Genomic DNA, 8,384 nt, shown 5'->3' with positions numbered 1-8,384 from the left:
GCCATGGGTGATTGACTGGACCTCTCTGTGCCTTGGTTCCCTCATCTGTCCAGTGAGGGCAGGAGTAGTGTCCTTAAAAGGCCGCAGGGAAGGTGTGAATGAGATCACGTAAGTAGAGGGAAGTTTAGTTCTAAGTAGAAGAGAGCTCCAAAGATGGGTGTTTGCCTCTGACTTTGGACCTTGAGATCAGGAGACCTCCTTGACTCCCAAGCAGAGGTTTTGTATGGTGACACCTGACAGATCACTTCATCAGAAACATATGTACAGTTTGACAAGCAAGGACATTTACTGCGGCGTTACCCATAATAGCAAAAAAACTGGAAACAACACAAATTACCCAAAATAGGGAAAGTGTTGTATGACTGCAGATCCACTGAGTGGAATACTGTGCAGCTGTTAAACCAAAGGCAGAAGTAAAACTCTCTTTACAAGTGAATCTCCATCCTGTAAACCTCTAATACATATAAGGTGTGACTACAGAGTAAGATACCAAAATGGCAGTTGTGCTGACCTCTGCCTGAGGCTGGTTGCATGAAATTTTTTTCCCAATTTTCTGAGACAAATTACTTGAATAAAATGAGCTTGAAGAGTTTCACGCGCGTGCCACTAACCAAGGCTGATGAGAAATCAAACATCTGTTGAGATTTAGGGAGGCCTCTTTCCCTTCCTAGAGTCGTGCAGTATTCTTGGGGCACCCGCACAGAGCAGAATATTCAAGAAGAATCTGACACCTTCAGTCCTCTCTGGTCACCCCTGCTGCGGCATCAGTGGTGGAGCTCTGCAAGGCGCATCTCACACACCGTCCTCCCTGAGGTCCTGCCCATCCTTAGGGAACGCCTAGGCTTAGGGCACTAGCTCCGTTGTTGTAAAACCTGCAAATGAAACCACCAGCCTCTTCCCAGGTTTAGGAAAAGGGCCCCAAATGTTTCAGTGAGAACAAAACTGACCTGTATTCAGATTAACTGCCGCCTGCACCCTGTATTTTACACACACCTCAGGAAGGTGTACCCAGGACCAGGATATTGGAGGACTGCTGCTCGGTGTGTGTGGCATTGGAAAAGGTCTATGGAAGGGCAGGTGGCATCCCAGCAGGAGCTTCAGGAATGCTTGGGGGAGGTTTCGGGGTCTTGTGCAGGACAGGGCAGGGCAGCAAGACTGCGGGGAGGGTGCAGAGGCTGCAGCAGGGAAGAGCACACTCGGAGTGGCTCACATGTCACTGTGAGAAGGTGGAGGCAAAGATCCTGACCCAAGGGCAGAACCATGGAGATCTGGAATATGTGACTCTGGGCCACATCTTTCTATCTTGCTCCTGGCTCCCAAGACCCTCCATGAGCCTGGTTCCAGAGTCTAGGGATGGGGGCAGCAGCGGACACTCTGAGAGTTTCCCCACTTCCCAGAAGCCTGAACCTGCCCCTCCCAGGGTCAGTCCATCCCCCCGGTGGCTGGGCTCCGAGCCTTGCAACCCTCGTCCAAGGACACTGACATTTATGTTCTCTATCAGGTCAGAAAACGGGGCTGTGCTCTAGAGGGAGTGAGCTTGATTTGGTCTAAACATAGCAGGGGCAGACTCAAGAAGCACCCACAGCAACGTGCCAGCTAGGGGAAACCTTTCATCTGCCTCAAGCTCTCAATGAGCGCCTTGCACACAGGGTTGTCTGCCCTGTCCCAGCCTGTGTCCCCCCTCCACTTCCGGCAAGAGCTCTGTGACCTGAAATTAAGGCCTAGGGGAGGGCCTCAAACAGCCGAACTGCCTTGCCCCTCCCTCAACCCACCCCACAGATAAGGCACCCTGACCAATAACCTTCCGAAACACAGGGGCCAGTCACAGCTCCTGCTTCACCCTGAGTAGCCGGGCTCAGTCCCCTGCCGGTCACTAAACTGCTCACACAGGCAATCGCATCCTCCCACGGGAACGGAGGCCGCCTCACCCTCGTCATACTACAGAACCTGCCGGTTGCCCTCTCCATTCCCACATGCCGCCTCCGTGTGGCCCTATTCCATGCACCGCGTCCTCCTTCCCCAGGCTGGGCGTATGCATGACCCACAAATTTCTGTCAGTCTCATCTGTCCAGTGCTGGGAGCTAAGTGTCTGACATTCCCACCATCCTAGGGTGAACAAAAAGCAATGGAAACCCATTACACTCTCTCTGCCCTGAGGTACACAGTGGCCGAGGCAAAGCCAGCACGGGGACACACCCAGAAAAAGTACACAGGTTGGACTGGGCCTAGGGCTCTGTCCCTGAGAAAGGCCCTCTCCGCCAGGCCGCCCACAGCCAAGACGTCTGGACCACTTCCATTTTCTAGTCCTCTGATTAAAAAACAAAGACATGCCAAGATAGAGCTATAAACCTGTGGCATGTTTTAAAGACTTACATTTAACAAATTACTTCTTTCAACATTAAAATCTCACTTGCAATAATTCCTAAAGTCTGAATGTGAAGAGGTGGTTGTGAATGGGAGGCTTAGGTGCCTGCTCCCTGCCCTGGCACCAGGCTAGGCCCTGCACCCCATGGGGAGCACTGGGTCCACATGTGACTGGCCAGACCTGTCCCAGGGGCCATGAGGCCAGGGCACCTCCAATTCCTTCTTTCTCCTGCCCTCCCTGACCCTCCCCAACACCCACCCCCCTGCCCCCTGGTCCCGTCATCCTCCTGCTCTCCAACCTCTGAGCTATGGAGACCTGGCTGGACCAACTGCCCCCTGCTGGCCAGTTCCCCTGGGACTTGCTGGGCTGTGGCTTACCAGGGGTGCCCGACTTCCAGTTCTTTGTCAGGGAAGCCAAATGATCTTGCAATGAAGCTGCTGTTATGGAGCAAAGCCTGGATTCATCAGGAAAGGCTAAGGCCTTTTGTGAGAACTGTGGCCAATCCCTGCCTCATCTCTGTCACCTGACAAACCCTGGAGCCTTGAGTAACCCCTTCTGAAGTCTGACAGCCTTCGTTGAGCAGGCACCCCTCCCCTAGGAGGCTCCACCCCTCCACAGCCTGCCTTGTAGGTACAGGTGATCTCCCTGACCCTCTGAATCACGCAGTGGCACCAACCATAAACCAATGCACATCCATCATCCCTGCTCCCATCACTCCTGCTGGCCAAAGACCTCAGCCCAGCGCTGCCTGCTCGACACCCTTCGCGCACCCTGGTCTCAGAGAGACTTCAGCTGGCCCTTCCACCTCCTTCCGCTGGCCTCAGTTGCTGCCAGTTGTTTCCAGGGAGGTGGAGGAAGGTCTCAGCCATGGAGTGTGGGTGCCTCTGGTCCTCAAGTAGTGCAGGCTCTGCTAGACAGTCCTTCTTTTATTCACTGCACACTCACTGCACACCTACTGCATGCCAAGCCCCGTGCAAGGGATTAGCAACACGGGGAGAAACAAGCCGAACACTGCCCTGCCCTCATGGAGTCTACGGTCTCACAAAGGTGCTAGACAAGCAGCCAACAGCAACACCAGTGAGGACGCAGTAATGATTAGAATCCGAGGTACCCAAGAAAAACCCAGAGCCATGAGTGTGCCCTGGGGGCTGCCCTCCACCAGGGCAGCGGTGCAGGGGATAGGGGAAGCCCACCTGCAGAAGTGAGGTCAGGATGCGAAGGCTGAGGGGAAAGGCAGTTAGGACAGCAAGAAGAGGAAGGTGTTCTGGATAGGGAGAGGAGTCCTGTGTGGAGCCCAGGGCTGGGGCTTATGAAGTCCCAAAGGAAGGTGCCTAGGATTGTGGTGTGAGAAACACAGTGGAGGTTTGGGGGTGCTGAGAGCAGGCCAGAGCCAGCCCCCTAGCCCTGGGACATGATCCACTTGAGTAACTTGCTCAAGCAAAATCCTCTGAGCAGGGTCCCAGGACTGCCCCCAGCAGCTGGCTCCTTCCCAAACTGCCCCCACTGTGTCCTCCACTATCTCACAGTCTCCAAAAAGAAGTCAGTCAGGACAGAGGACCCAAAGATCAGACCAGATGATGGACAGGGAGCTGGGTAGGACCACAGGAGGGGGCTGGGGGGGGGCACTTCCCTCCATGTAGCCAAAGCTGCTTCCAGGGGCTCCAACTGTGTTCCTTCAGGCCAGGCCTGGTGGTAATGACCAGAGTGTGGGGTGGGGGTGTGGGAGGAGGGTGCAAGCAGGGTGAGGGGTACATGGAGCCAGGGATGCCTGCCGCACTTCAGACTCCCACCCTCCCTGCACCACCAGCCTCACTGGTCACACCCAGATGGCACTGTCAGCTCTGCTACTGGGGAATTAAGCTCCCAGAGGTGCTATATTTAAGGTTTCATCAGCACTGCTATTTATAAAATGCTGCTTCTCAGGCGTGGATTGGAAGCTCAAGGGGAGCTGGGGGGTGAGCACGGTGCTCCTCCCGAACTCAGAGCCACTGGCAGCCCAGGTTCAGGGCCACAGAGCTGGTGGGAACATGTAGGGTCCACAGTAGACACAGCCCGGCAACATACCACCACCACCCTGGCTGCAGGGAGGCCAGTGTGCAGGGCAGGGCTGGTCTTCACCCACGCTGCTCTCTGCCTCACATCCCCTCATCCCCCTCCTATCTCCAGTTGTTCAAACCCCACCGTCCTTCAACATTCGGCTCAGCCGCCCCTCCCCCAGGCCTCCTTTGTGTCTGCAGCCCGCTTCACCTTGATGCTGCAGCTGGCTGTGTTCCTGGTTTACAGAAAGGCCTCTGCTCCACAGAGGCAAACAGCCAGGGGCTTTGTGTTTTATTTTCCTCTCATCCCTGCCTCCAAATGCACTCCACTGGATCTCCTTCCCTGTCGCTTGGAGACATCTCAGGCAAATCCTATAACTTTGGGGTCACTTCTCGCTGTAAGGATGATCTCATCTTCAGATATTAAAAAGCCTTAGCCAGACCAGTTTAAATCCAAACTTTACACAATGGGAATGCACTTAACAAAGCTGAACTGTATAATTTTCAATGGTCAAAATGGGGTCGGGGGTAGGGATAAACCAGGAGTTTGGGATTGACATGTATTTACTGTGTGTGTGCTAAGTCACTTCAGTTGTGTCTGACTCTTTGTGACCCCATGGACTGTAGCCCACCAGGCTCCTCTGTCCATGGGACTCTCCAGGCAAGGATACTGGAGTGGGTTGCCATGCCTTTCTCCAGAGGATCTTCCCAACCCAGGGACTGAACCCTCATCTCTTAGGTCTCCTGCTTCGGCAGGCAGGTTCTTCACCACTGGTGCCACCTGGGAAGCCCGTGTACACATTACTATCCAAAATAAATAACCAACAAGGACCTACGGTATAGCACAGGGAACTCTATTCAATATTCTGTAATAACCTAAATGGGAAAAGAACTTGAAAAAGAATAGATGTATAAATGAATCACTTTGCTGTTCACCTGAAGCTAAGATGACATTGTTAATCAACTACGCTCCAATATAAAATTTAAAAAAACAGATTTCTAAAACAAAATGGTCAAGATGTTACATGTTATGTAATGTGTCATTTATCACAATTAAGAATACATTTATTTTCTTTTTTAAAAACTTTTACTTTCACAACCAGTTTTAGCCTCTTTTTTTTATTCTTTTACTTATTTTTTTTTTTTGGAAATTTTATTAGAAAACTGAAATTTACAACATGTTTATATCACAGTTTTAGCTTTTTTGTAGCCCCTAGCACAGCCCCGTGCCTCAACTCAGGAAACGGTGGTCAGGTCATGTCATGTAACTACCTGCAGAGAAAGAAGCAGATCCAATAGGAAGTATATATGTGACAGAGAGGATGACTAATTTTAAGGAATTGGCTCATGTGATTATGGAGACTGGCCAGCCAAAAATCTGATGTTCCAGTTCTAATGCCTTCAGGCAAGAGAATCTCTTACTCAAGAGACAGTCTGCCTTTTGCTGTAGTCAGTCCACAGGCTGGATGAGGCCCATCCACATGGGGAGGGCAGTCTGCCTGACTCAGCCTACCAATTCAAATGTTCATCTTATCCACAAACACCCTCACAGACACACCAGAATAACGTTTGAATCAACAACTGGGCACCATGACCAGTCAAGTCAACACAGAGCAAAGACAGTAGAAGCGAGTCGGGAGGCCCGGGTTCCACTGTTTCTGGCCCTTACTCCTTGCTTATCTCTCCGGGCCTGAGTTTCCACGTCTCAGAGGGTGAAACAAGGCCTGTGAACCTCTCTGTCAGCTATAAAGTGCTCTGCACCATGTGAGCTGTGGTGGTGGCGGCGACGATCATTGTGACTATTTTAGCCGCTCTCGGCAAATGGCCAGAAGGTTGCCGAGGGCCTTGGCAGGGTTCCTACGTGCAGCTGGGGTCATGGTGAGGGTGGAATAATTGCCAAATACCTTCCTGGCATGTTGATTTCCAGAGGGGATTTATGGGCCCTGAGAGTCATTATTTCAGAGCAACTTATCAAAAAAAAAAGTAACTACGGCCTCATCATAAGCACTTATTCCACTGGAAAGTTGTTTGCAAAACACGACATCAATAATGATGTTCACGGAGTTGTAAATCTTCTAAGCCTGCCTTCCCTTCCTGGGGACTAAGGCACTTGATTTGGTTCTCAAAGAGCTCAGAAGTTTCCAAATAGATAACAGAATCCCAGAGTCCATTAAGCAAGGAAGGTAATTTACAATAGTGGCAGGCCAAATTCAGGGAAATGCATTAGAGCAGCTTCCCATTTGGCTTGCAGAAAAGACATTATTCTAAGCACACACACAATGAATGCTGTTAGGTGACAATGAGGACACTGGTTAGCTCTCCTAATGAGTTTATTTACCCTCCTCACCATGCAGTGCATTAATTTTGAGTGAAAGTTGTACCACCAGATAAGATTCTCAAAGCCCTGACATAGACACCTGGGACCTCATTTCCGACCCATTAAATAGGCATCACTGGACATTGTAACAAGGAGAAAGGGGAAGAAAAGCACCTTCACTTACAGCTCTGACTCAGACCTTAAGCCATCCCTGGTCAAAGGTGTGCAGTAAAGAAACAATTTCAAACTTTGTACTTTGAGAGATCCTGGAGAGAGTTTAGGGGGAGAGAATTAAACCCAAACTGATGACTGTGAAATTGTTTTTTTGTTTCATTTTTCGTTTTAAATGACAACCAAAAGTTTGGCTCTGTTCTCCGCTGCTCTGTCCAGTCTGCTCTTTCAATCCCCTGAAGTGCACTGCATCTCTAGGTGTCATCAAGACAGGAAGCTCCCACCCAGAGAAAAAATTTAAATCATACTTGCTTTTCTGTGACCCACCTGTGGAACAACCCAAGCAGAAGAGATGCTGATCTGTTGATATAACTCAGCAGTTACTAAGCTCCTATTGTATATCTTTGTTGCAAAGGACAGAGGAACAACTCTAACTTAAGCAAAGCAATGAATTTATTGGTGATTGGGCTTGATCAGTAAATTAACTCTTTCTCTGCCTGTTGACTCAGTGCCATGAGGAGCCCAAAATGGCCAGATGGCAGTCTCAACTTCCAAGTCTACTGTGTGACTGTTATGTTTGCTGGTGAAAGCTTTCCTCCCTTGGTAATCAAGACTTCAAAACAAGCTGAGCCCAGAGTTGCAGGACCATGAAGCAAAAATCATCTGAGTGGGTTACTGGAAATAGGAGTGAAGGGAGCCACCGCCACCCTCACTCTCTTGATTCTTAGATCCCTGTATACTGGCTGGAAGAGAAACAGTGCTATAATTGGTCCTGATTCAGAGTGTACACTGCATGGTATAAGACAGAATCCCTATCATTCAGGATGTTATCTCCCAACTGGTGCCATACATGAATCCCAGTAGGCCAATCCACTGTCATATTGAGCTGAATTAATGAAATTTCTAGTTTTGTAAGTCAAAAACAATTGAATAATGATAATTTCACATGTTTCAACCTACTTTCAGGCAACTACTTCTCAACAATGGGTTACATGGTTCAGTTCAGTTCAGTTCAGTTCAGTCGCTCAGTCGTGTCCAACTCTCCACGACCCCATGAATCACAGCACGCCAGGCCTCCCTGTCCATTACCAACTCCTGGAGTTCACTCAAACTCATGTCCATCGAGTCGGTGATGCCATCCAGCCATCTCATTCTCCGTTGTCCCCTTCTCCTCCCACCCCCAGCCTTTCCCAGCATCAGAGTCTTTTCCAGTGAGTCAACTTGTCGCATGAGGTGGCCAAAGTATTGCAGTTTCAGCTTCAGCATCAGTCCTTCCAATGAACACCCAGGATTGATCTCCTTTAGAATGGACTGATTGGATCTCCTTGCAGTCCAAGGGACTCTCAAGAGTCTTCTCCAACACCACAGTTCAAAAGCATCAATTCTTCGGCGATCAGCTTTCTTCACAGTCCAACTCTCACATCCATACATGACCACGGGAAAAACCATAGCCTTGACTAGACAGACCTTGGTTGGCAAAGTAATGTCTCTGCTT

This window comes from Moschus berezovskii, chromosome 8 (assembly GCF_049115385.1).
Source record: "Moschus berezovskii isolate FMDL1 chromosome 8, NW_MosBer_1.0, whole genome shotgun sequence".
NCBI classification, from domain to species: Eukaryota; Metazoa; Chordata; class Mammalia; order Artiodactyla; family Moschidae; genus Moschus; species Moschus berezovskii.
Note: the sequence above shows the minus strand (reverse complement) of the source record.